Source organism: Hyaena hyaena, unplaced genomic scaffold (assembly GCF_003009895.1).
Source record: "Hyaena hyaena isolate Hyena2069 unplaced genomic scaffold, ASM300989v1 scaffold_29, whole genome shotgun sequence".
Taxonomy (NCBI): Eukaryota; Metazoa; Chordata; class Mammalia; order Carnivora; family Hyaenidae; genus Hyaena; species Hyaena hyaena.
The window spans coordinates 5,632,897-5,659,825 of record NW_024080661.1 but is presented as its reverse complement, the minus strand read 5'-3'; the positions used below and the strand labels follow the sequence as shown (position 1 = coordinate 5,659,825).

At 40.9% G+C, this 26,929-nt stretch overlaps 1 protein-coding gene across 1 annotated transcript in view; it reads left to right on the top strand.

Moving 5' to 3' along the window:
- Window positions 1–26,929, top strand: part of CA10 (carbonic anhydrase 10) — a 488,817-nt gene that overhangs the window by 204,235 nt on the left and 257,653 nt on the right. The window lies entirely within an intron of this gene.

Below are 26,929 nucleotides of genomic sequence, written 5' to 3'. Positions count from 1 at the left end.
AATCACAGAACTTGGGCTTACTGCCAACACATATAATTATGTCTAAATTGTGCTTTCTCTCCCTAGCTGGTCATGCTTCTAATTACTTTGTACCCCCTGGAGGTTGCCAGAGGCCCCATCCTTTGGTACCTCATGAAGGTCAGAAAGCAGTGTTCCTTCCCAAGCATATCACACTGGGAAAATCCCTCCTCTCAGAAACCTCTTTACTGGGACTTCTTTTAACTTCAACAAAGTGACAGCATAATTTTTTTAACAAAAGTAAAACTCAGGCATTTATCATCTTGGAAGGAAAAACAAACAAAAATCATCTTAGATGATTTATAAGAAAATCAATAATTAATCTTCCTAGGGGCATCTTGTTGGCTAAGAATCCTAGCTTCTGCACAGGAATGCTGAGCTGTGCTTTGTCATTCTCACACCACCGTCCCTTCTCCCTCACACACACACCTATGATGTGTTCCGCCTTAATTTGTGGAAGGGCATGACACCCATGGGGTCTTCTCGTCACTGGGTTCTAGCATTTCTCTTGTGGGCTAATTTCTTTTTGGCTACCTTTTACTGTTGAGTGGACTGTTTAAAGTGGAAAAACACACACACAGAAAATTGTGTTTGAAGGTGATTTAGTTATTGCGAACTCAAGAGGAATGGAAAATCATTTGTGTCCAAGAAATTGGGATTAAAATTATGGACAACTTTTGTGACTGCTGGCAGCTGATTCTCCAGGGTTTGCATTTCTTGGACTCTGTTCCCTATTTATGCAGCCTGTTTACCTTATTTGCCAAGGAGTCTATAAGAATTTTTTTGCCCCTTCTGATATATTGGAATGTGTTCTTTCCTATTATATAGCTGTCACCAAAAAACAAAGAAACAAACAAACCCGAATTTGAATGACTTATCTAAGAGTTGTTAGTGGCTTTGACTCCAGTCACAGAGTGGGTTTTAAAAGACACTGCACATGATTGAGACTATTTCTCTATGTAGTATCTGTGTGCTATTTTAAATAGGACTTGAGAAGAATTTTTATAGAAAAGTCCTATGTAGGTCATGTAGTTTATTGCTCTGATTCCATAGAAATTAACCTATCCAATTTATTGCTCCTTTTGAAGTTTTATTTTTACAAACTCTAAAGGGAACTTCACATGGGTTCTACATACCCTCTTTTATTCAAGTCATGAACATGGGTAGGTCCACTGACCAGTTTCAAAAAGGGCAAGTTGAAGCTTTGAGTATCCAGTCATTCCTTCCTTCTTGGGAAGGATGATAGAGGGAATAATCGTGTCCTGGACAAAGGGAGAAGCAGTAAAAATTCAGAACGAAAGGTGGGACCTGAATTCCAGAAATCAACTGAAAGATGGCAAGCAAGACTGAAGCCCGGGGATCATAGAGGTGGAAGCAGGAGGCACAGATGGAAAAGGAAGATGGAGGCAAGATCTAGAGACTGTGTTAAGGAACTGGATCTTTTTCCTGAGTTACAGAATGAAGCATTGTTAGGTCAAGAAAACACTGGGCATGGGATGGGAAAGGTGGTGAGCTAACACAGGAGTGGATGCATAATTCTCACTTTCCATCAGCCCATTTTAGAGGGAAATATTGATGTGAAAGAAAAAAACAACTAATTCAAGACTGTTCCCTAAAATGTATGGGGAAAGAAGATAGGGAGGGATAGCCTAGTGTTAAAAAACACTCATATGTTTCAGTTTGATATTTTTGTTGTTGTTGATAGTGATATATTTTTTTATATTTCCAATTCAGTAAAGTGTACCTGATCCAAATCAATTTTCAAAAGCACTGGAGTTTGGAATTTTGGAAACATTTACTTTTGACAATGTAAATATTTATATCTGGCACGATTTGTGTTGTCAGCTGTTTGAAGAGCTGAGAACTGCCTGATGGTTTCCTTTGCATTTTAGCAAAAGGTGGAAAATAAAGTAGTGATAGTAGTAAGACCAACTGGTAATGAAATGTCTAAACTTGATAGAAAATAGCTAAATCATGTTTGCAAGATTTTTAAAGGTGGTGTTTAATGAGTTGGAGACTTATTTTGGAAGTGAGTATTCAAATCACTGCTGTGAATTTAGTTTTGCCTTGAAGGAATATGTATCCAACTCAAAAGGTTTAAAAAGCACCCCATAAGACTGGGAGGTTTTGTAGAATTTGGGCAAGGTGCCACATTTTGAAGTCTGAGATCAAGTGGGTATCAGCATGTTAAATGCATCCCAGTCATTATGTGTTTTATGTCACATTTTTATCCATGAGCATTATTCTTGCTCCTGTTTAAGTGTACCTTATGCATAAGCACATGAAGTACCCTTGCTACAATCTCTGACTTGTGTTACTGCATTTGTTTTTTTCATGTATTTGACCTATATAGGGCTTAGATGATGAATTAAGGCTTATCTTTGCATGAACAAGGGCTGAAATTTTCAAGAATACAAACAATAATAATAGTTAGATGACAGTCAATACATATGATGTCTTGGATGTAACGGAGTATATTCATTATACTTCAACAGTTATATTTCTTTTGCTCTTTAGGTTGCTTATTTTCAATGGTAATTCTTAAGCAATGTTTGGTGGGTTTTTTTCCTTGAAGGAGAATATTTGTTACCCAATTGTTTGTATTTGACACATAGGATTCTTATGGGCAAAATTGTAAATAACTGTGCTTTTCAGATAATACTCATGTAAGGTTAGGTTGCATATGGACATAACAGTTTTACCTTGGAATCAATCTACCACCCTTGACCCCATTCAACTTAACTCCCAATAGTCTAAACAGTGTTTTTTTCATCTTGGAGCTTATTCTAGATAAAGCTACAGAGTGGGTGGGTGGAGATAATTCTTGCATCAGATCTCAGATCATTTAAAACCCTATATGTAGGAAATTGGATTATGATGTATTTTGAGCTCAATGCAAGCCTGATTGACTATTTTAAAGATGGGCACCCTTGGTAGTCAATGGGCATGTACAGATTCACATATGGCCTTTTTCCTCACACCAAAGTGAGTGTACAATATGTGTTTATGTATTAATTTTCATGTAGTATTCACATAAGTCAGCTTCTTGGTAATTTGCGTACAACAATGTGAAGTGTGAATGTTATTGCACAGCAGAATATGAGCACTTGGCTTGATCATTTTGGGGTGCATCAATTCCTCTAGATATTTGCCTGGAGTGTTCTCTGATACAGGTAAGTGCTGGAGGGTTTCTGGATTAAGAGGTGAGGTTCGCATTCATGGAAGAGATGTTGATTGTAGTAAAAGAAGAAGCCACATATTAAAACTGAGTCTAAAATCACTTGCTGGTCCTGCCATTTTAACGAAAATTCAGTTTTGGCATCCTTCCTCATCTTTTAGCTCTTTTGATAAAAAGGATATCTCAGTAGTTAGTGACATGGGAATTACTCATGATACGTTAAATATAAAAGGTAGCATTTAAGTCATTCACTTAATGATCCCAGTTTCATTTAATACGTACCCATGCTACGCATAGAAAAGAGACCAGGATTAAATGTAATATTGTTTTCTTTCTACTTTCCGAGAACTTCTAGATTTTCTCTGACAAGCTTGCATTAATTTAATAATCTGAAAAACACCTGTGGTGCTTTTTTTTAACTTATCCTTTCATTTTAGGCAAAAATATACTCACAGTTCACAAATATGGTAGATGGAATAATGCTCTCTCCTAAAGATATGCATCTCCTAACCCCCAGAACTTGTAAATATGTTATCTTATATGGCACAAGGTATCTTGAAGGTGTGATTAAGTTAAGCATCTTAAAACAGGAAGATCGTCTGATATTATCCAGATAGACCTATTGGAATCACAGGGTTCTTATGAGGAAAAGACAGAGGCAGGAGAATCCAAGGCACAGAAGGGGATGTGACAAAGGAAGCAGAGGTCAGAATGATGTGTTGCCATGAGCCAAAGAACCCAGGCAGCCCCTAGAGGCTAGAAAAGGGCAAAGAAACAGATTCTTCCCTGGAGTCTCCAGACTCCCTGCTAAAACCTGGATTTTAGCCCAGCAAAACTGATTTTTCATTTCTAATTTCCAGAAGGTAAGATGACCCAGAATGTAAGATGAGGTTAATTGCCAGCTCATGCCATCCAGTGGGATGGATCTGAGGACTAAACATCCCAGATGCACTTCTCCCCACCCCCACTTATGCCAGGCTCCCTCTAGGAAGAAGTCAGAGACCAAGACAAAACTGTTGACTCAGTCTGCATAAGCCATCCTCCAGGCCACAGAGAGAGGTGAAGGTAGATTTGGAGGAGCAAACAGGTAACATGCAACACAAGGCTATACATTTTATCTATGTGACTATTTCCACATTTCCCGTCAAATGAATATGAGGTAATAAAACTCATCATTACCTATAAAATTAGGTCTCGGCTTGGCATTCACAGTCCTTGTAGGATGGCCCCAAATCTCCCCTCCAGAGCCTTATTCCTCTTACATGTTATATCTACTTTTTGTTCCCAGTGAGATTGTAATACTTTTTTTTTTTTTTTGATTGACTGTATCTCCCCTTCCCTGTGCTTAGGACACAACATAACCCTTCACGTGATGTACCTCTGCACCTTAGCAATCCCCATCCCTACCTTCTTATCATTCAACCTCTGTTGCACCAATGCTACCTCCTCCACGATGCTCCTCTTGATCTCTTTAGTGGATGATGAAATCTCTCTTCATTTGGCTTCTTATGTAATTTCCTTATATTTCTTTTAGGACCTGAACCTTGACCTATGGTATATTAGTTTTACTTGCCTTGTCTCCCCGTCTTAGATTAAGGGCTCCTCATGATAAATTGTGCTTTTATATTTTCATTTTATATCCATGGGGTTATCTGTGATGGTGCTGGTTGATTTGAACTGAACCAAGATTATCTTTGATTGCCAAACAAACGGTTTATGTGGAAGTAGTTAAAGTTGCTTTGACTCAAGGGGGGGAAATACAAAGAAATCCCATGATGAAGAGTAACCTTGCTGTCAACAGAATATGTCACTAGAAACTAATTTTCAGTGATAATACTTTTCCTGAAATATGTTGAGAAAAATAATGACTGTGAATTGGTTTGGTGCCTAAAAACTTATCACTTCTCTATTTTTAAATTTCCCCATGAACCTGATAGCAAAATATAGTTGACCACAATTAATCATTGCAGTTCATGGCATGTCTACATTTGCTATGCTAAGAAACCTTTTATGAGTGAGGCATTTATGTTCCTTCAAGGACTTTGAGATATATTAGGGGAGAAAATATAGATATACAGAAGTTAAATCATAGTAACTGATTTAAATAACTATTTGAGATAATAGTGGAAGAGATACTAAGGAAGCAGTGAAATGATTAATTAGCAAATTAATCATTTTGACATTAATATTTAATGGTGGTAAGAAGTTGGGTTGGCCAAACCAGGCTTTATGGAGGTGCTAGAATGTGAGCTAGCATGGAAAGATAGGTAGAATGAAATACTGTTTGCAGAAGGGTCTTTAAATGTTAGATGTTCTGGCTGCACATGTGAAAGATTACAGAAATGTAAGGATAGATCCATTTTGCCATCTAAATATGTTACAGTGGTGCTGGTTTTTATTGGATAACTGATACTAAACTTTCATAGGTAAGCATTCCTTCCCATTTGGAACTCATTAGCTATCTTTAAGTACCATGGGTCTTTTTATACTGAAGCTCTGGTGTGGAAATGATACATATAATTTTATGTAGGCTTGTGGGATAGAGCAGATCTGTAAGAGCTGATGAAGAAGTGAATGTAATTCTTACTCATTTGTATTTTATGGTTTGATAAATTTCTTGACTTACCATATTGATAATATCCTTTCTCAGAAGGAAGCAATTAAGGGTCTCTTTATTTGGATCTAAAGCAGCTTGGCGGTGGGGCGCCTGGGTGGCTTAGTCGGTTAAGCGTCCGACTTTCGCTTGGGTCATGATCTCGTGGTTCGTGGGTTTGTACCCCGCATCGGGCTCTGTGCTGACTGCCAGCTCAGAGCCTGGAGCCTGTTTCAGAGTCTGTGACTCCCTCTCTCTCTGACCCTCCCTTGCTCACACTGTCTCTCTCTCTCTCTCCTAGAAATAAATAAAAAACATTAAAAAAAATTTTTTAATAAAAAATAAAGCAACTTGGTGGTATATAATGGACACTAAAATTCTAGAGGAGAGTGGATGTATTATCTCAGAAAATACGGTAGCTAACAAAAAAAAAAATGCTAATAAGTGTTGTCAGACATGGATCCTAAGCCTTCAAAAGGGGATTCTTGAAATATCATAATTAGAATGGATGTGATCTCTTTGCTTCACAGAACGTAACTCTAGCGGATTGAGAAGCTCTTAAAAATAAAACTATGGTAACACAATTACAAGTGATGATACCAAATAAAGGAAGTGGTAGGAGCTAAAGATACAGGTTTGGTGGCTCAGGGAGTTTTGCCAAAAGTAATGTGTTTAAATGACTTGTAAAAGATGGAGAGAAAGGGCTTATAGCCACAGATGGGGGACAAAAGTGGGAGGAACCCATGGAAATGGTTTCAGGGACAATAAGGGCTAGAATGAGTTTAGGATTGCAGAGTGAGAAAATCTTTTAAAGTTAGACTTAGAGGAAGCAACGAAATTAAGACAATGTTGACTTTGGGGCACCTGGGTGGCTTAGCCGGTTAGGCATCCAAACTCTTGATTTTGGCTCAGGTCATGATTTCACGGTTTGTGAGTTCAAGTCCTGAGACAGGCTCCATGCTGACAGCAAGGAGCCTGCTTGGGATTCATTCTCTTTCTCTCTCTCTCTCTCTCCCTCTCTCTCAAAAATAAATAAACTTAAAAAAAAATAAGACAATGTAGACTTTTGTTTGGGAGGGCAGATGTCCACAGATGTCTGCTTTGGGTTTGGATTCTAGTTTTATCACCAACCACCTAGAGAGGAGAAGCCTAACCTCTTGGAGCTTTAGTTCCCTTTAGGAAAAGAGAGGTTGTAACAGTACCCCTCCTGCAGGACTGGGATGGAGGGGAGTACACCTATTAGGCAGGTTATAAGCAAGTTCTCGGGCCAGTAGCTGGCAGAGGAGATACACCACAAATTGTTAGCTACTGTCTTCGTCCATTTGGGCTGCTGTAACAAACTGTCACTGACTGGCTGGCTTCTAAAGAATGGAAATTTATTCTCACAGTGTTGGAGGCTCGGGGGAAGTCCAAGATCAAGGCACCGGCAAGGTCGCATGCTGGCGAGGGCTCACTTTCTGGTTCACAGCTGGCACCTTCTCGCTGAGTCCTCACATGCTCCAAGGGGCCAGGGAGCTCCTTGGGACCTCTTTTATAGTGGCCAATCCTGATCACAAGGGCTCTGACCTTATAAGCTAATCACCTTCCAAATGCCCTGCCTCTTAATACCATTACTTTAGGGATTAGGATTTGAACATATGAACTTTAGGGGGACACCAGCATTCAGACCATAGCAGCGGCAATTAGAGATGTTGTGGCTGTTAGTGAGAAAATGCAACTTAACTCCCACTTGGGTTTCTCTGTCAAAGAAACTCGTATTCACTTTATTATTTTTAATTTTTTTTAACATTTATTTATTTTTGAGAAACAGAGAGAGGCAAAGCATGAGCAGGGGAGGGAGAGACACAGAATCCAAAGCAGGCTCCAGGCTCTGAGCTGTCAACACAGGGCTTGAACTCACAGACAGTGAGATCATGACCTGAGGTGAAGTCAAACACTTAACCGAATGAGCCACCCAGGCACCCCTCATATTCACTTCAGAATCGGTAACATAAGATGCTGGGAGATGAAGTGAATGGCAAACCAAACATCCCAAACCACCTTGCCAGCGCCCCCTATCCAAAAGTTTGAAACTTGGTAGGCATAAAGGTAAAGCTCTCCTCTCAGGCATATGTTTATAAATAGCTGCGCAAATTCAGGCTGGGCTGTGTTTGTTGTACAGTCATTACATGCAAAATGGTAGAGGAAGTTACTGGATAATGTGTGCGGCATGAGGAAATAGCATGGGGAAGATGCCAGGAGACAAATTCAACCTAATTACATAGTACATAAGGTACTACTCCATGATAAGTGAGATCACTGTCCTAGAACAACCTTCAGTGAGAAGACACTATCTGGGATATTACAGTCAGATCCCTCAGTGCTGATGGTTAGAATAACTAATGGGAAAATGTTGACAAAGTGTGGACAGAGACAAACAAAAAACTGATGAGAAGAGTCAGACATTCTGTATGTTCTCTGTTCAGTTCTCTCTCTCTCTCTCTCTCTCTCTCTCTCTCTCTCTCTCTGTCTCTAAGGACAATGTTTTAAGGTAAATTACAGGTACCTTCTAACTGTACCTGTCCTGTGCAGCCTCAAACACAGAGAACTAGTGCTGGTGTCTGGAAATGGCTTAGATCAGATTTTATTTCAAAGTGTAAAGGGTGAATGACCTTCCTGTCACTCACTGAGAACCCCAACACAAAAATAGTTGTGGCAGGCCCTGAAGTCCACTGGCTATTGTAGAAAAGCTCCAGCATCAGAGGGGAGCCTCCACCTGGCCTGGAATCCCCTTCCCCTAATCTGGCAACTGTATGAACAATGGTTAGCCGGGCACACGGAATATGTTTGTTTGAGGCTGACCCCTGAAATGAGGATTAACTAGGATGTACACCCTCTCAAAGGAAAGCTCCTTTTAAAGCCCCAGTGTTGGTTTGGAAGAAATCTGCCTTCTCATCTTTCTCATCCTCTATCAAAATTACTCCTCGAAGTTTTGGATAGAGGACTCTTCCTCCTTTGGGATATATTGCTCTGAATAGCTAGGATGAAGGAGCCAGGGCAAAATGAATGTTCCAAGAAAGGACTTTGATTAAAGATAAAGAAAACTAGGCCAAGGTAATTGTGTTTATGCTCAGAGCAGAGCGTTTTGCAGACAGTGGAAGGTTTCAGTGTGCAGTGCTGAAGAGTGATGAGAGATAAGCAAAATGCGAGAGACTGATGCCTTCTTCGAAGTTGGAAACGGGCTCAGGGCTAAGGCGCTCTGTGGTTGGTGTCTGGCTGTCGTGCACCGTCGCCTAGCTTAGAGCGAGGCTCAGGATTACTGCTCACTGTCTTGGCAGTTGCCTGTAATGTGTCCCTCTTGACATCACTCAGAAAATCAATGCAGTCATTAGGCAAGCATTTGAAGGAAACACCTGGATGTTGGCTTTAGTAGTTTATAAATATATCTAGTTCTGTCTCACTCATTATTCCTTTGGTGAATATTAGGAAAGACTTTGCTTTCCTTTCTGCTTCTTGGTCTTTCTCTCTCTCTCTCTCTCTCCCTCCCTCCCTCTCCCTGTCTCTCTCTCTCTCTCTCTCCTCATTTACACTCCTCTTATATGTCACTCTGACTTGCTCTCCTCCCCAATCTTCTTTCTCCTGTTCTCTTGCTCCATTTCTCTGTTCTCCTTTCCTTTCCTCCCTCCTTTCTCCTGGCTGGAAACAGGTGACTGAGGGACCCATGTGCCTTCTCTCCTCTGCATCAGAGTGGAATAGGGACTCTCCATTCACACATTTTAGAAGGACTGACCATCCTCTGGTTTGGGCAGCACCACTTAAATAAGAGAAAATTCCAGTTATCTGAGGATTGAACACAATTTTTTATGAGAGAATATGAAGGGAATTAACTCAAGATGCCTAATGAATTTAAAGGCCAATGAGTTTCTAGAAGGAATCATTTCCTCCAGGAATTTCATAGGAGTTAACCACACGATAGCCCCTTAGTTTACTAGTTACTTGATTCCACAGATGAAACCAATGGGCATTTTACAAATTAACTGTCCTTCCAAAAATAGATAGCAAAAACAACCCAGAAAATTAATAGGCAACCAACTATCTAGTTGCAAATGACATATCAGATAAAGGGTTAATATCAAGAATCTATAAGGAACTCACCAAACTACACGCCCGAAAAACAAACAACCCAGTGAAGAAATGGGCAGAAGACATGAACAGACACTTCTCCAAAGAGGACATCCAGATGGCCAACAGACACATGAAACGATGCTCAGCATCCCTCCTCATCAGGGAAATACAAATCAAAACCACACTGAGATACCACCTCACGCCAGTCAGAGTGGCTAAAATGAGCAAATCAGAGAACTCTAGATGCTGGCGAGGATGTGGAGAAACGGGCACCCTCCTACACTGTTGGTGGGAATGTAAACTGGTACAGCCCCTCTGGAAAACAGTGTGGAGGTTCCTCAGGAAACTAACAATAGAACTCCCTTATGACCCAGCAATAGCACTGCTAGGAATTTACCCAAGGGATACAGAAATGCTGAGGCATAGGAGCACATGTACCCCAATGTTCATAGCAGCACTCTCCACAATAGCTAAAACATGGAAAGAGCCTAAGTGTCCATCAACAGATGAATGGATCAAGAAGATGTGGTTTATCTATACCATGGAATACTACATGGCAATGAGAAACAATGAATTCTGGCCATGTGTAGCAACATGGATGGACCTTGAGGGGGTTATGCTGAGCGAAATAAGTCAGGCAGAGAAGGACAAATATCATATGTGTGCACGTATAGGAGGATTAGGAGGAACTTAACAGAGGACCAACCGGGAGAAGGGGGGAAATGGTGGGGGAAAGGGAGAGAGGCAAACCATGAGAGACTCTTGAATGCTGACAAAAACTGAGGACTGATGGATGTCGGGGGGAGGAGGGATGGGCATGGAGGAGGGCACTTGTGGGGATGAGCACTGGGTGTTATGTGGAAACTAATTTGACAATAAACTATTTGTAAAAAAAAAAAATTTAAATACAAAAAACAAAAACAAAAATAGATAGCAAAGTGGCTTATTCGCATGCACTTCTTGGAGTTCAGCTCTCTTACCATTCACTTAAAAATGGGAGAGAAGAGCAGGAGAAAAGGGAAAGACATGACCTAATTTTCACAGACTTCTCCCCACTTACCTCATCTTCCAAGCATTCCAGAACAAGTCTCTACATCAGAGTCAAGGAGATAAAACTCCTTGATAGAATACCTGGGCAATACAGGAAAAAGTTGCCTACCCAAAAGATGTTCTGGATTTTGATATTAAAAATCTGATATTAGTTGTGTATTCTCTCCAAGAAGACTCTGAAATTGGCCAGTCTACTCCGGGTAAGCCTTTTCACTTGACTACATAAACCAGCCAAGCTCTCCCTACATGAACTTCAGAGACTTTGAGTCCTGTTAAAGGGCTCTATTGTTGCTTAGAAACCAGGTATCACTGGTCTAAAAATAAAAACAAATAATAATGTCTCCATCACTTCAGGGAAAAAAGTGAAGCAGATTCTGTTTGAAGGACTTAAGAAAATACAAATTTTCTTCTCAAAGTTCTGCTTTTCTGAAACAAAAGAACTACATTAAAACTGGAAAACTAGAGTAAATTATATGATTTGGGGAATCTATGCATCATGAGCCATTGAACATATGAGCAACTATCAGACTTCTAATTTTTCTTATGAAAATTTAATGTCTTACAGAAACAACTTTATTAATGTTGCATGAAGGATTAAGAATAACTCATCAATCCATTTCTTTCCAATATCTCATATTTTTATCACTTTAGAATGTAGGCATTCTAATCCCTTGTTCTTTAGGGCAAAATCCAAACTGTACAAAATGTTAAGAGTAGCCATTTCATCTTTCCATTTCCCCACCTCCCCACCCCAGTGTTGTAGTTTTTTTGTTTGTGTGGTTGTTTTTATTTTTTATTTATTTATTTTTAATTTTTTAATGGTTATTTTTGAGTGAGAGAGAGAGAAAGACAGAGCATGAGCAGGGGAGAGAAAAAGAGAGATGGAGACACAGAATCCCAAGCAGGCTCCAGCTCTGAGCTGTCAGCACAGAGCCTGACACAGAACTTGAACTCACAGACTGTGAGATCATGACATGAGCCAAGGTCAGCTGCTCTGCCAGCTGAGCCATCCAGGCACCCCTGTTTGTTTGTTTGTTTGTTTGTTTGTTTTTAAATGTTTATTTATTTTGAGAGAGAGAGATAAAGAGCACACAAGCTCACGCAGTGGGGAAAGAGCAGAGAGAGAGAATTCCAAGCCTCCTTAGCACAGAGCCTGACGTAGGGCTCAATCTCATGAACCGTGAGGTCATGACCTGATCCAAAATCAAGAATTGGACACTCAACCAACTGAGCCACCCAGGCACCCCCGTCCCCACAGTGTGTAATTATATAAGATGAATAAGGATAGAGATCTAATATAGAACATGATGCCGTATTGAATACTAGAAATTTGCAAAGATAGTGGATTTCAGGTATTCTCACCAATGAAAAGAAAATGCTAAGTCTGAGTAGATGGATATATTAGTTTGACTGTGGTAGTCATTTCACTGTCTATCTATCTATCTATATCAAATCACCGTGTTGTACCCCTTAACTATATACAATTTTCATTAAAAAGATAAATCAAACATTTTAAAAGACTAGCTGGTTCAGCCTAGCATCTGTTTGGTTTTTTTTTCATACAATAAACCCAGTATCTATTGAGTAAGACATTTCATTTTGTTAATGTTAGTGTTGCCTGCTTCATGTCCTGAACAGATCCTGTTCTCATGTTTTACTAAGATATTCATTAGTTGTGACACTTAATATACCATTAGTCATTCCTGGCCCTTAGCCCGGAAACCCACATTCTCTGACCCTATACAAAACATATTTACATATGATATCATATGATGAAAGTGCATGATCTCCAAGAAATGAAAACACACACCCACACAGTATGGTGTGTCAGATTCAATAGAAACCTGTCAAACAGGCAGCATCTCACCTGCCTAAATATATTTTCTCCTACCTTCATATCACAAAGAGGCCTCACATCCCATTCTAGGGAGCAGAGATTTTTTTTCTTAATTTGCATTTTCCTCTGAAATATTCAGAAAAAAATTTTTTTAGTTGAAGAGAAAGCAAGTCTTTTTCTTTTTTTCTTTTAAGCCAAGTAGCTATTTTCACTGATTTCTCAACAGGAGCAATATTCATGGCTAGTGTGGGATAGGAAAGGATTATGCAGTATGTATAGCTTTCTACTATTTATTGCTCGTTTGCTAGGTAGGCTTGAATATAGAAATCAGCTCAGCACTTGATGACTACCAAATTGTTTATTTTGAGCTTGAGTGACTCTGGTGGAATAAGATTTAGGCAAAATTATCCGTTCAAAGCTCTGCATCACCCCTTCAGAGTCTGATGCTCCCCCAAGCACAAGTTTAGAGCCTGACCTGGAGCTTCTTGAACCAATGAGTCACAGAGGAAGTGTTCTCCAGTGAGAACTGCAAAGGCATTGGGGGAGCACAGCAGGGGAGATCAGCAAAGATAAGGGTCCACTTGGAGTCCAACTAGAGGGTGATCACCCAGGAAGCTGTTAAGCATGAATGAGTGCCACTATTCCAGCAGTCTTCCCCTATGGGCCAGAGAGGCAGCCCAGGAGGGGTGGAACCTCCCTGGGGTCCCCAGGCAAGATGGCTCTCATGCACTGGCTCACTGGAGAAGCTCACTTATGCTGGCTTTCCAGAGCCCATCCTGAATATCTCTTCCCACCTCTGCACTCAATAACATCAAGCAGGTATCTTGGAATCCCCCATGGTAGGTGTGTTTATACCACAGAAATCTGCAGATGCTATATAACAGGACCTTCTTCTTTCCTGGAGAGCTGGTTGATAAACATTTACCAGCACACCCCAGTTCTTCTAGGCTAAGGGTAGTTCCCAGGAGGATGGTGAGTTGATTGCAGCCAACACTCATAGAAGCTGGGAGACCTGCCCCCTCTCCCAGAAAGGGGGAGGTGAGTGGATCACCAACAGCATCTAACACAGCCAGGGTTGCAAAGAAAATTTTAGATTTGTTACAAATATTCCTTATTGGAAATGACTCCAGTGACTGTGCTTTGGCCTCCTTACCTCTCACTCACATCTGGTTGGCCCATCTTCTACCCACCACGAGCCGAATTACCAGTACCTGGGGAGGAGGTGGGAAGCATAGAAATTATTCTATGGAATTCTGACTCTCCTTAGCTTCATCCTTTTCATATGTCTTCTTTACCTGGTTGCCCCCCACAAGCCTACATTCCTCCTAATCATGTCATTGCACAGGTAAGGTTGGCATGTGGGGACATCTTCTTCCCAATGCCCTGCTAATCACAAAGCAGTGTCACCAACAGCTTTTCCAGGTTGAGCTCCAGAACCAGGGATATCCTGGGCTATTTCACAGCCACAGTTCCCCAGCCTGGTCCCCCAGCTTCTTGTCAGTGACAGTATGCTTCCAACAGAATAGCAGGCAACACTGTACACACATGCTATAAACATATTTGCAGGTCCGAAGGGAATAAATGGGGAGGAGCTTCTGGGCTTTTCCAAGTAAGTGATCCTTATTCAATACATTGCTTTGTGATGGTGAGTCCACAGTTTCTGAACCTAAGGGGTATGATTAAAAAATAAATCTGAATATGAATGAGGAAGTAGCCCTGTGCCAGGCAGTTTTAAGTCCATGCTGTTCAATCAATTCGAAGTATTACTAGCATTTTTCTCAAGAGTGTAATATACAACAACTGCCAAGCTTTCCTTTTGCGATTACAAAAAGGACAGACACTGGAGAGAGCCATATTTCAGCACTGCAGGGATATAAAAAATGAACTGCTAAAAACAGCCCAGGAGGAATGAATAGCAATAAGACATCAATGTTATCTGTATACTGATTTGTGATGAATTTCCAAAAGGCTTAATGGTATGATGCCATGATATATAGGGGCTTCCTGAAAGTTAATAACTGTAAGGTACCCACTTGGAAGAATGTAATGGAGGAAAGCGAGTGATCGCAGATAATGTATAAATAAGGAACTTCACTAATATAGTCAAACTGTTCTCTATGTTCTGGATTGCTACACTCAGTGATTAGAAATATAAAACTAAAAGGATTGCGAAGACAGAAGAAGGTCAAGTGTTACACAAACACCCATAATCACGCATCTGGTGAAACTTTAATTTGCCTTTCACAGACTGGCACCCAGATAGTGAAGGGAAAAGTGTATACCTTGATCACCTTTCAGAGGTGAATTAACTACCACCAGAGTCCTTTGATGCAGATTCAGTTGGGAACAACAAAATCTGTTTGGATAAACACATTGTTCTTGCTAATTACCATGGGGTCTGGCATTTCCCCCGTGGGTTGTGTGCTTAAAGCACCAACAACTATGAGGCGGAGGGTCTTGAATAAGCGTAGCCCCTTTCAACCTGCAGTCTGAGCCCATTTGGCCCACTTACTGTCTGTGGCTGACAAATTCTGGTTAGCAGGAAAGTGCAGGGCACAAAGAAAGCACTCAATAAATGTTCACTGAATGAAATCATAAATAGATAAGTGAAAAAAAAAATGCCCCAGATCCTGGAATTACAAATGGATGGGAAGAGGGAAAGGAACTAGATTTATTGGATACCTTCCACATCCATTTCTATGTACATAGTTTATCTCATTTAATTCCCCAAACAACCTGAGACGGTCAGTTGTGCAGACCAGGAAGCCGAAATGTACAATTGTTAAATAATTTACCATAGAGTTACAGGGATGAGCAGAAAAAGAGCTGAGTTTCAACCTCAGCTTGTCTGCCCGAAACATTGTTCCTTTCCAGAATGTTGCACTAACGCTGAAGACGGGAAAATATTTGCCATTATAGCACGGATTTGGGAAGAAGAGGACAAGGGATCAGAGGAGCCCTGACCTTCAGCCAATTTCCTTCTCTTTGCCAGCATTTGAGGGAATGAGGGGAGGTGGTGCCCTGTGCTGGGTTCTTGCCACGTTCTGCCTGTTAATGGCATCTCTGCAGCCTGTTTATTTTGGCCGTAGCATCATACATATTTTATTCTTCGAGGTGATGCTGTAGGTCTGCTTTGTTATCTGGCTGCCACTCTCTCCTCCCTGGCAAGGTGGCAGAGCATGTACTGACTGTCATTTCTAAATGGGTAGTTAATTTTCCTGCATCCTTCATCAAAAAAGTGCCACATAAAATGCCCCCGATAGTTATTGTCATCACTGCACTTCATCTGGCAGCTGTAGCATCAGGGGAAAGACATACAGTTTTAATTTCTAGGACACAGACATGGGTGTTTCTCTCCATATAGGAGGTGGCTGAGCTTCCTCTGTCTCCTGTCTTCGGTCTGCTCTGTCTCTTTCACTTTGTGCTGAGGACACACCGTGGTGTTTCTGCATGTAGGGTACTCCCCCATAGATAGGAGTTGCACTGCAGAAATCCCGGTAGGCACATTTCCATGTTCTGCAGGGCTCACAGCAGATCAGAGGACTGGCTGGTGTAATTGGCCTGTCCCTGTTTCTCCTGGGCAGTCATCCTGTAAGTCATTCCATATGATGTGCATAATTTAACAGGGGCAAAGCTGGCACATCCCTGGCATTCATTTCTTGGTCTGCCCTTAGTTCTCTGTGGATAATAACGATGATAACGGATGGAGGTTTTAGGTTTGTTCTTCTCCACATCCAGTGTTAAGACTGAAAGGAATTCAGAGGTGACCCTCAGTTCTCAAGTCATGTCGGGAATAGGACAATCAAAGCAAAGGCTTAAAATTGCAGTGGTATTTAGCTCATGTCCCCACTCAAGATCATTGCTGGGAGCTGCCAGGTCTCTCCCTTCTGCATGGTGTGGGGTGACTCATGCTGCCTGGGATGCTGATGCATGCCTGTGCAGCCAGGGGCCATTCCTGCCCCTTCCATGCACCCACTGATATTCTGCATGGCTCTTGTAGGCACTGAACATCATCTTTCTCTCCCGTCCTGGCAGTGTTATTTTTCCAAAGCATCTGAAGGCCTTTTTTCCCCAAGCCCAAACGGTCTGACCTTGAAGGGGCTTCAACTTTCTTTTTAGTTCCTAGAAGATAGCATGGCTTTTCCAGTGTCATAGGAGCCTTTGACAAAAAGTTTAAACCAAGATCCTAGGGACTTGCCTGGAAGCCATTTGAGTGACAGTGCCTGGTGGAAATCATAAGTGAATCTCTCGGCCACCAACAGAAGGATGCCTTACCCGAGACATATGTCTTTATACTCTCTTCTACCTCTAAGTAATTCACCCAGCTTCCAATTCCCCAACTATCCTTGCCTTTTTGTTTTAATGTTTATTTATTTATTTTGAGAGAGAGAGAGAGAGAGAGAGAGAGAGCAGGGGAGGGGCAGAGAGAGAGAGGGACAGAGAATCCCAAGCAGGCTCAGCGCTGTCAGCACAGAACCCAATGCGGGGCTCAAACTCATGAACCCGTGAGATCATGACCTGAGCCAAAATCCAGAGTCAGACACTTAACCTTGAGCCACCCAGGTACCCCTTCTCCTTGCTTTTCCTGAGACTGTCTTCGTCAGCTCCAAAATCCTCTTTGTTGTCTCCTGAGAATGCCCTGAAACGTTTATGTAAATTTTTCCTCAGAGGCTAGACTCAGCACCCCTGTGATTCTAGAAGAATATGCAAATTAAGCTAAGCTAGTACTTAACTCCCAGGGCGCTGGACTTTCCTCCCCCATCTTGCCAACTGGGAGAAAGACTTTATGAATGGATGCCCTCCACTCTTTCCCTTGATCCCACCTATCCCCTGCTCTAAAGAGTGAGCAAAGCCACAGACTTGAGCTTCCCCTCCACTAATGGAGGGATATTCATTCCCAGCTCAGACTGGTGAGCTAACAGAGCCCCGTGAATTGTTTTTAATGCTATTAGTGTGCATGCAGCATTATTGGAAAGTACTTTGAGTTTTAGACAGATATTTTATTCTTTTGTTACCAAGGCTTCTCAAACGATAAAATATACATTATACTGCATGGAGTATATGAAAGTTCAATAAAATATGATAATGTTCCTCCACACGCTGTTCTCTTGGGTATGATATCAGGAAAATATTTTCCCATGACAAGCCTCTTATAATGGATGAAAATATTCCCTCTCATTGCGCATACAGTGCAAGGTTTGAGCCATATTATTGGAGTCAGGTAATCTGCCTCTGAAATACTGGTATTTGAAAAGCAAATTTAAGGCTTAGGACGTTTCGCTTTATGATCATTGACACTGATGTTAGTAAACTCTTTCTCTAGCTATGAAGAAGAGAAATGGCAGGCAACTTGTTGTTGTGTGTGTGTTTTTTTTCCAGTTGCCATTTGCTTTTTACTGACTGCACCATATGGAGCACAGTAAATAAACTATGAGGGTAGCAAGGATGCAGAGGAAAAAAAAAAAGGAATGCACTTGGATTCTGACAGCCCTAAGCAAGTTACTTTATCCCCTATTTCCTGATCTCTAAAGTGGACTTAATATTAAGCATTGTAGTGAAGATCACAGTTTATTGGAATGCTCCCATTATTATGCATGGCACAAATGGTGTTTCCACAATTTAATTTAACAGAGAAGTAGCTGACTCTGCAAATTATGTCAACATAGTAACAATAGTCATGTAATAATACATACCCATGTAATAATATGCTCATGATTTGAAGTCAGTTTTATTTATACCATCAGTATTACTATATTTTTTAGTCCATAAAAAGAGGTAAAAAGTGCTACTTATGGTAAAATAAATAGTGGATGATAAGCTTTGAAAAAAATATAATTTCCCTCCTGTACTAGATTCTCCAGCTGGGGCCCTATAAATTAGCTGACAAAAGACAGATTAATAAGAGAAAAACAAATTTATTAACATGTGCATGGTGCCGGTTAATACATGGGAGTAATAACATGGATAGAAATGAGTAACTCAAAGGGGTGGTTCAAATTTGGGATCTTAGTTGGGGAAAGGGAGGGGGAGAAAAGGCACTTATGGAAAAGCAAATGACTTTTTGGAAAGGTAAATGGGCTCTTAGGAGACTGGATGAGAGAGAGGACAGTTTGTGACAATGGCTGTAGGTGTGTGGTGCTGTCCCAGAAGAGAAATTAGAGTTGCTTCAGGACAGGGACTTTATGACAGTTGAGTTCTTTGAGGAGGCTCTGCTTTTAGGGAGATAAGGGATTTCAGGAACTAAATGCCTTCAGCTCAAAATAATTCTTATGCCAAAAGGGTATATTTGAGGGTGGCATGTCCAGGTCCCAATCAGTGATAGCTGTACTTCCTAGTCTTCATGATATACAGTCCTCATGTATTTTATAATCTGGCATGTATTTAACTATGCCCAATGGTCTGTCTTGCTTATTCCTGAAGCTACATACAATTTGGCTCATTGTAGGTGCCCAATAAATACACATTGAAATGTGTGTATAAGTGTTTATTGTATTTAATCTGTGCTCAGATGACCAAAGTAGGTTAAATAAGATATATAGAGATGTGGATATTATCTTTATAATTCCTATGTTACCCTCAGGAAAGGACAAGTAGATAATTCAAATTCTTACTAATTGAACAAAATAATCTCTATCACATTAAATGATAAGCACTTAACAGTAGATCAGCCAGACTTGCACTTGGTTTCCAAGTTCCAGTTGGCAGCTTTTCACTACTTTATCCAGTCTTATGAGCTTCTCCTGGATTGTCCTTTTGCATCACTCCAGCCAAGTCTCAATTCACTCTCCTATCCATGCATGAGGGACCGAATAAACACAGTATGTGTTGCAATACACAGGGGTCCCTATAACATGTCAATGAATGGGCTTCTTAATGCCAGGCAGAATGGACCACCTCCTCTACTATTCGCTTGCTGGGTATGTGACTGTCCCAGGATCAGTTCATTTACCGGGAGACAAAAAGCAGGTCTACTGTAAACTCCATAAGCCATATATTGTAGTGGATATCAGAGACATAAACAATCATAATTTACCCAGTAAGTTTGGTTATGCAAATAATATCCCCAATCATCCTCTCACTTAACCTTCACAACACCTTTGTGGCATAGTCAAGGCAGGGTATTAGCAAACTACTGCCACAATAATGCTATTTAACAAATCACTACAAAATCTCAGTGGTATAAAACATTAGCATGAATTGCTTACCCATGAGGTCTTCTGGTCTGCTGGAGCTGGTCTCATTCAAGTCAAGGTCAGCTATGCTTTGTGGCTCAGACTGAAGGTCATAGAGCATGACCTTTCAGATGAGATCAGAAGTTCTCAGAAGGGCAAGTGGAAGTATACATGCCATATAAGCCACAGGTGCAAAATTAGGCCATTGTCACCTCTACCCACATTCCACTGGCCAACTTGTGTAGCCATCTGTAGTTTCTTCTACATTCTCACCACTACCCAGATCGGCCTTTAATTGAGAAAATTTCACATAAAACAATCCACAGTTAACAAAAGTGATAAATTAAGAGGTGATAAAGACCAAAGTTTGTCCCCTCCCCCCAGTGACAAACACCTTTAAGATTCATTTTGGCTTACAAAACTCAAATTTATGAACAGTCTGGGGGGAAGTATCTACCCTTTAAATTGCTGCTGGCATTTTGTAAAGGACACTGTGTCATTGGGTCTTCCTGAACGAAGCCCTCAGTAAGAAATTTCTTTTAACACTGAGTGTTAGGAAAAGCCTTGCTCCCTCTGCACAATTGATGTGCCTTCTCCCTCCATGAGAACTGTGTTGTTCATTTCCTTTTAAGTATAAAGAACTTCAGAGCCAAATTTTCACCTGTAATAAAATTAGTGGGCCTTTATAACCTGCTGAATTACTCTCTGGGTCCTGCCATTCTAGTCTGTCTTTAACCTGCTTTGATATTTTTGTTACATGTAATTTTTTTTTCTGTAAGGCATATGAATCCTAGAAGACTTTTATCTAGAAGACAGAAAGAAGAACAAAACAAATAATTAAATAAATCAGAGGTACCTAATTAAGAAGAGGGAAACCAGCTGGTCTGTTTCTCTGCTTTCTAGCTTCATTAATTACCATTGGTAGAAAGATACTTTGTTTATAATCAACATTAAACTAAATCTTTGGAGATTAGGTTTTTCTAAAAGAGCTTAAGGGTAGGATCAACAGGGATTCTGTGCATTGTCTCTAAGTCTCCCCTCTGACACCATCTCCCTCGCAAAGCCTCTCTTCTCCCCACCCTCCAGCCTGAACCCACAATAGGACATGAGCTTCCCCTTCTGCTGTTAGTTCCTGTCACCCTGCTTTTGACTTGGTAGGTCTGGTTCAAATGGCTCAGTCACCAGGATTTGAAAAGAAAGGACAGCAGATCGAAGCAGGAGCTTAACCCATCTGAGTTAAGCAAAACAGCACAGGGCCACATTTTATAACATATCTACAATCTCAAACGCTGAAGTGGAAAATATTCCCAGTTGCATACAAAGTGGAAGAAGTTACAATAATTTAAAAACACCCAGTGCATTGAAAACAGAGGTGGGAGCTCTGAGTTGGCCTCCGGGCTGTTGAGGAGAGGGGTCTTTCTCAGCTCCCTTGTTTCCTTCTGAGGTGAACATCAATGAGGTGAGCACATTGCACAAGAGTGAATTCTGCAAATCTCAGAGGCACTGAATAGACTCCTAAGAGAAGATGATGCTTTTCCTGGGAAACCAAATTATAAAAAACTGAGCCTCCAGTTGACTATTAAAGAAAAAGCTATCAAAAGAACATCTGTAGAAGATGCCCTGAAATGGGCTCTTTGTCCTTTAAACAATGATTGAAAATTTACAGGTTCAGTGTCTGACGCTGTAATTTTCCTCTTCTAAAGGGGTTTGCTTTTCATTTCTAATACTTTCTGTGTTTCTCCACTGTCTTTCTATATCTCAGAATAACTCAGTAGAAAGAGCAAAGGACACCATGTGTCCCTCTTTCAAACTGGTAATGTTTACCTCTGAATTCCACCTGCTTTGTATTGCTTTCATTTCCTGAAATCATGATAGGAAATTCTATGCTCAGTCTGTACATAAACAGTGACTAATCCCGCAGGCCTGACCCTCATTTTCAGAGAAATCTGAGTACCCCTTCACTGTAATTTTGCAGGAACAGAGATGGCATCCAGTCTTATTCAGTATTGCTTGAACTGGGAAAATATATATATATATATATATTATCTTTAACAGAGGTCAGGAAAGAGCTACTTCAGTACACCTTCTACTTTCTGAATCCCCTGAGACAAGGAAATGGCTGCATATTTTTTCCGGCTGTGAAAAAGATTGCACGGCTGCTCTGAAACATTGTGTGTGTTCGTACATACGTTCTCTTCTTGCGTTATGGTCTTCCCTGAAATTCAAAGGCAGCTGGAGCTCTGGCGTCTACAGAGAACCAGGTGAAGTCAAGTCAAGAAATTGCATAGGAAAGCCAAGGACATTTTATTCAGTGCGAGTAGCCTGTTTCACTAATGCCCTTGCATTGGTATCAGATTTACATAATCAAAGTGTGATTCTCTCTGCATTTGGACAGATGTCATGGCACATAGCTTTCCTAGTGATTTGGTAAAGTAAGTACCAAACACATCACTGGAAAATGAGCTGCAGTGCTGTGAGTTTTAATCCAGTGGTTGTGACAGGAGTCCTTGGGAAGATACAGCATCTTCCTTAACTGAATTGGCTTTTTATTTAGTAACTGAATTTGTATTTCCCCAGTAGTCTGGAATGAAGGTGGCCAATATACTCAGCTATTTCTATTGGCTGCCTCACATTTTATTCTGGTGTCAAGCTTAGCTAATACCAAAAGCGTCTAAAGTGGAAATCAACAGTAGGACGATAACGGAGTTGAATGCTCTCTGAGGAAAACTCAGCTTCTTAACAAAATCTAATCTAGCAGGCGGGAGCTGTCAACATGATAAATATTCTAGTCTTTAATATGAGTTTACATACTAGGGCAGGAGAAAAGGAGAAATTATTCACACACTCAAAATTTGTTAAAATGATGTTGTTTGACTTCAAGAGACAGAGGCTCAAGGAAATTCAAAGTTAAGATGGAAACTTTTTGGGCTGAGCCTGATTCTGGACCCTCCAGGGGCCTTCTGGACCAACACAGTTACTCTGTGTTGATGCCACCAGAGTAATTACACTGCTATGCATGAGCTCTCCCAGGTTTACTATTTGTGAGAGCGAGTTCTTCCAATTAATCTCTGTGTATTAGCTAACTGCAAGTTTCATCTGTTACCAGCTGCATGTAGATGCAAGGGCAGAGTTTCAAATTGAACTGGATGTCAAAGTTAGGTGTTGGAAGTTTCTTTGTGGTAGTATTTGTGGAGCAGAGAGTACTGGCTTTGAATCGTGCAGAACTGGATCTGTTACTAAGTCTGACTTTTCCCTTTCATTACCCAGCTATCTATTGAACATCTGCTATGTACCGGGCACTGTTCTAGACTCCAGCCTCTAACTGAAAAACAGAAAGATAAAGTCCCAGCACTGGTGGAACTTAACATTTTAATGAAGGTATTACAGGTCACATTTCCCAGGAAAAGAGTAGAGATGAGCATTTGTGTACAGGAAGCTGACTGGAGATGGCTCCCAAACTTAACTCCTGTGGGGAAAAGCAAAGAAGGAAGATGGAGCAGAAATTGGGTTGCAATGTAGGTGACCCCATGGTGAGCTCTGAAAAGAGGATGGCCCTTCAGAATGATTCTCCCCTGGAATGCAGGGGCCATGAGTGAGGGCTATCTAGGAAGGGGGTATGATCTTGGACAGAAGGTTCTTGCCAGCTAAAAGTAGTTCTGGGAGAGGGCTGGCAACTGAGGACTCCAGCTGTAGCACTCAGAGTAGTTGGGGTGATAAGTCATGCAGCCTTGAATGGGGGATCTGGTCAGCAACAGAAATGAAACAAACAGTGTGTTTGTATACACACACATATACACACACACACTATATGGAGTATATGCATAATATGCATGCTAGATATATATATATATATACACACACACATATACAACACTACATAGAGTATATACATAATATGCATACAAGAGAGAGAAAGACAAGTTAGAGAAGAATAAGGATCAAAATAAGGTGTTGTTTTCTATTTCAGACAGGAGATATTATGAAGTATTCATATGCTAATAGGAATAATCCAATTCACTGGTGAGACTAAGGGAAGACAAGTTCCCTGTAGGCATCAAGTCCTCCTTCAGGCAACAGAAGGTGACATCCAGTGCAGAAAAGGAGATGTTGGTCATACGTGGGTGAAAGGACATCTCACCCCTGTAACTGAAGGGATGAAGAGAGCCTAGGTGCAGATGGGGCCGGGGAAGTAGGTTTGGTTATGGGAAGGTGAAGTAGCTCTGTGTCTGATTGTTTTGTGTTATCAGTCAAAGAATCAAGGTCATCAACTAAGAGTGAAAGATGGGAATGGGAAATTTGAGGAGGGTGGGGTGGAGGTATAAAGTAGATATCCTTGAATGTGGATCATGAACTGACCAAAGCATTTCTAGGGAGTACTGAGGGCATACTTGAGAGTTATGGTTACAAATAAAAATATAGTTGTATGGGTTTTTTGTTGTTGTTGTTTTGGGGTTTTTTTTGGTTTTGGTTTTGGGTTTTTTTTGGTTTTCCAAACTTATTCTGTAGTTGGGGGCGGGCGGGAACAAGGTAGGCAGAGAGGTAGTTCTAGCCAGCTATAGCCTGTGGCAGGTGACTGTGATAAAGGAGCTAAGTTGTAGGGAATGGGCTGATCATGGTGATGGATTGCAGTTTCTAAGTGAGGAAGAAGGGAAGCAAGGAAGTGATAGAAATGCTGATTGCTAGCCATATGACCCTTCGGTTCCCTTTACCAGAAGGGAAAAAGAAGTCTGCCCAACTTAACCAATGGACATTGATGGTCTGTGCCCCATGGTCGGCATCTCATGCTTTTAGATCTATTCTCAATTAATTCTCACAAATCAGTGAGGCCAGAAGGAATTATCCCCACCTAAGATGCAAAGTGAACTGTTTGCCCTACCCTTCCTAACTCCGTACCTAAGTCTCATATTCCAATTCTTTAGCTCTCTGTGCCATAGGGGAGAGCCATCTGCAATTTCTGGGTCACTGATGAATAACCCTTCGGATTTCCAATCTTGAACCAAATCATCAACCACTTCCTTGCCTTAATGAAGAAAAAATAGAAACCTTACTTGCATCTTTCTCCGATTGTTGAGATTCCATTGTGTCTCATAATTATCTATCATGCTAAACATTAGAGCAAACAAAGCAGCCTCTTAGAAGGCTGGCAACATGTAAATATTACTTTTTGATGTTTTTTACATCTTTGTGACAATATAATGAGTAAACTGAGGTTCAGAGGAATACAGTAATTCATTTGAGCATATTCAACTAAAGAGTGGCAGAGCCAGGATCTGAAAGCAACTCTGAACAGGCAGAGAACCCTAAAATCCATGTGGTTTACAGTACATTCACCGCCACCTATGGTCATGGGAAGTGGGAGGAGCCTAGGATAGAGACCTCTTTGCCAAGGCTGCAAATAGAGGCCAGGAAAGGTTGGGGGTGGAATAGAGGTGGGAATGACTCTCTCAGGAAAACAATGAGTAAGTAAGGATGCTAGGGTAGAACTCCATGTATGTGTTAGAGGATTCCAAAAGTTATTTTTATTGTGACATTTTTGAGACTATTTATCACTTTGAACATTTATCTCATTTTTTTCCTGTCCCCTGGTTAAAAATCTCTAGAAAATTTGAAAGAAGCTCTGGGCCTGCTTTACGAACAGGTGATGGATGAGCCTGAGAGTCTTCTCGTGCTGCTGTCAGTGATTGACTTCATTTAGCCCAGAAGCCGTGAGGGTGGGAGCTGGGCCACAGGGAACAGGGCCAGAAGAGAAGAAAGATGGTGGAGAATAGTACAGGATTTGGACAGAGGAGCCCGTGTAGGAACCAAAAAGATCTTTTTTGATGTTCCTATAAACAGTCAACCTCCTTCCTCCAAATGATCAAAGGAGAGCAGAAGAAACCACCGACTTGGTCACCATGACCTTTTAAGTTTGCAGTAAAAGCTTTTTTATGACTTTTGTTTACATGCATCACATGTGACAGACACATCTCCATTTTGCCTGGGACTTCCCTCATTTTACCACTGAAAGTTTGCATCTCAAAAAATGTCTTTGTTCTAGGCAAAACAGGATGGTTGAGCACCTTATGATGCATGCCAGATACACAGGAACCATATTTCATTCAAACGTGCCAACCCAAGATCCACTCAAAGTACACACATACATGCCATTTTGTGTAGAGGTATACCAACCCTACTGTGGGAACCAAGAAATATTCTACCGCTTCTGCTTGTCTAAGAAAAGATTAAGGCCTTGGTGATATAAAATAGCTTATTGCATTATTCTTTCTCCTTTGTGTCCTAAGAATTCCCTTCCTGCCAGAATATTTTAAGCTCTTTTCTCTTTCTTTTGAAACATAGTTTCCAGCATAATGTAGATGGGGTACAAGTTTGGCTAATTAAGTTTTGACACATCACCACATTCGATGAGGTGGCTATAGCGTGCTTCACGTAGGAGGGGAAAAAAATTAGGAGTATAAGCAGGTTTCCATTCCTTCTAGCATAAGGCGTCCCAATGCCATCTGTTACCCTCAGCGGAGGACGCTTCAGGTTAGGAGCTAATGCTTTACAATGAATAATGTGATAAGATTGCAGGATTTTTTTTCCTCCTGGAGTGGGGGAAAAAACCAAACCCTATATGGGCGTGGCTTATTTGGGAAAAGAGGAACCTTCCAACTTTACATTCCTTCCATAAACTGAGGGCAAGAGAACAAGCATTTACTCTGGGCAGTGGTGGGGAGAGGAAAACAGAGCAGCAGTGTGTTAAGAAATAGAGTTTATCAAATTATTATCCTAAAGATATAAGCGTTATCGAGTAGGCTACTTCCAATCAGTACTAAAAGCCATTCTGTAAATTCCCAAGCCTTCAAGGAATTACAAAATTTCTGTTTCTAGTAGAGGGTTCCAAAGAAACTCTCCCTTGAATCAAAAGTGTATGTTGTATGTAGATCGTATGCTTTTTACAGCACTGATTATCCTTTGCCATATTGATCACATTTCCA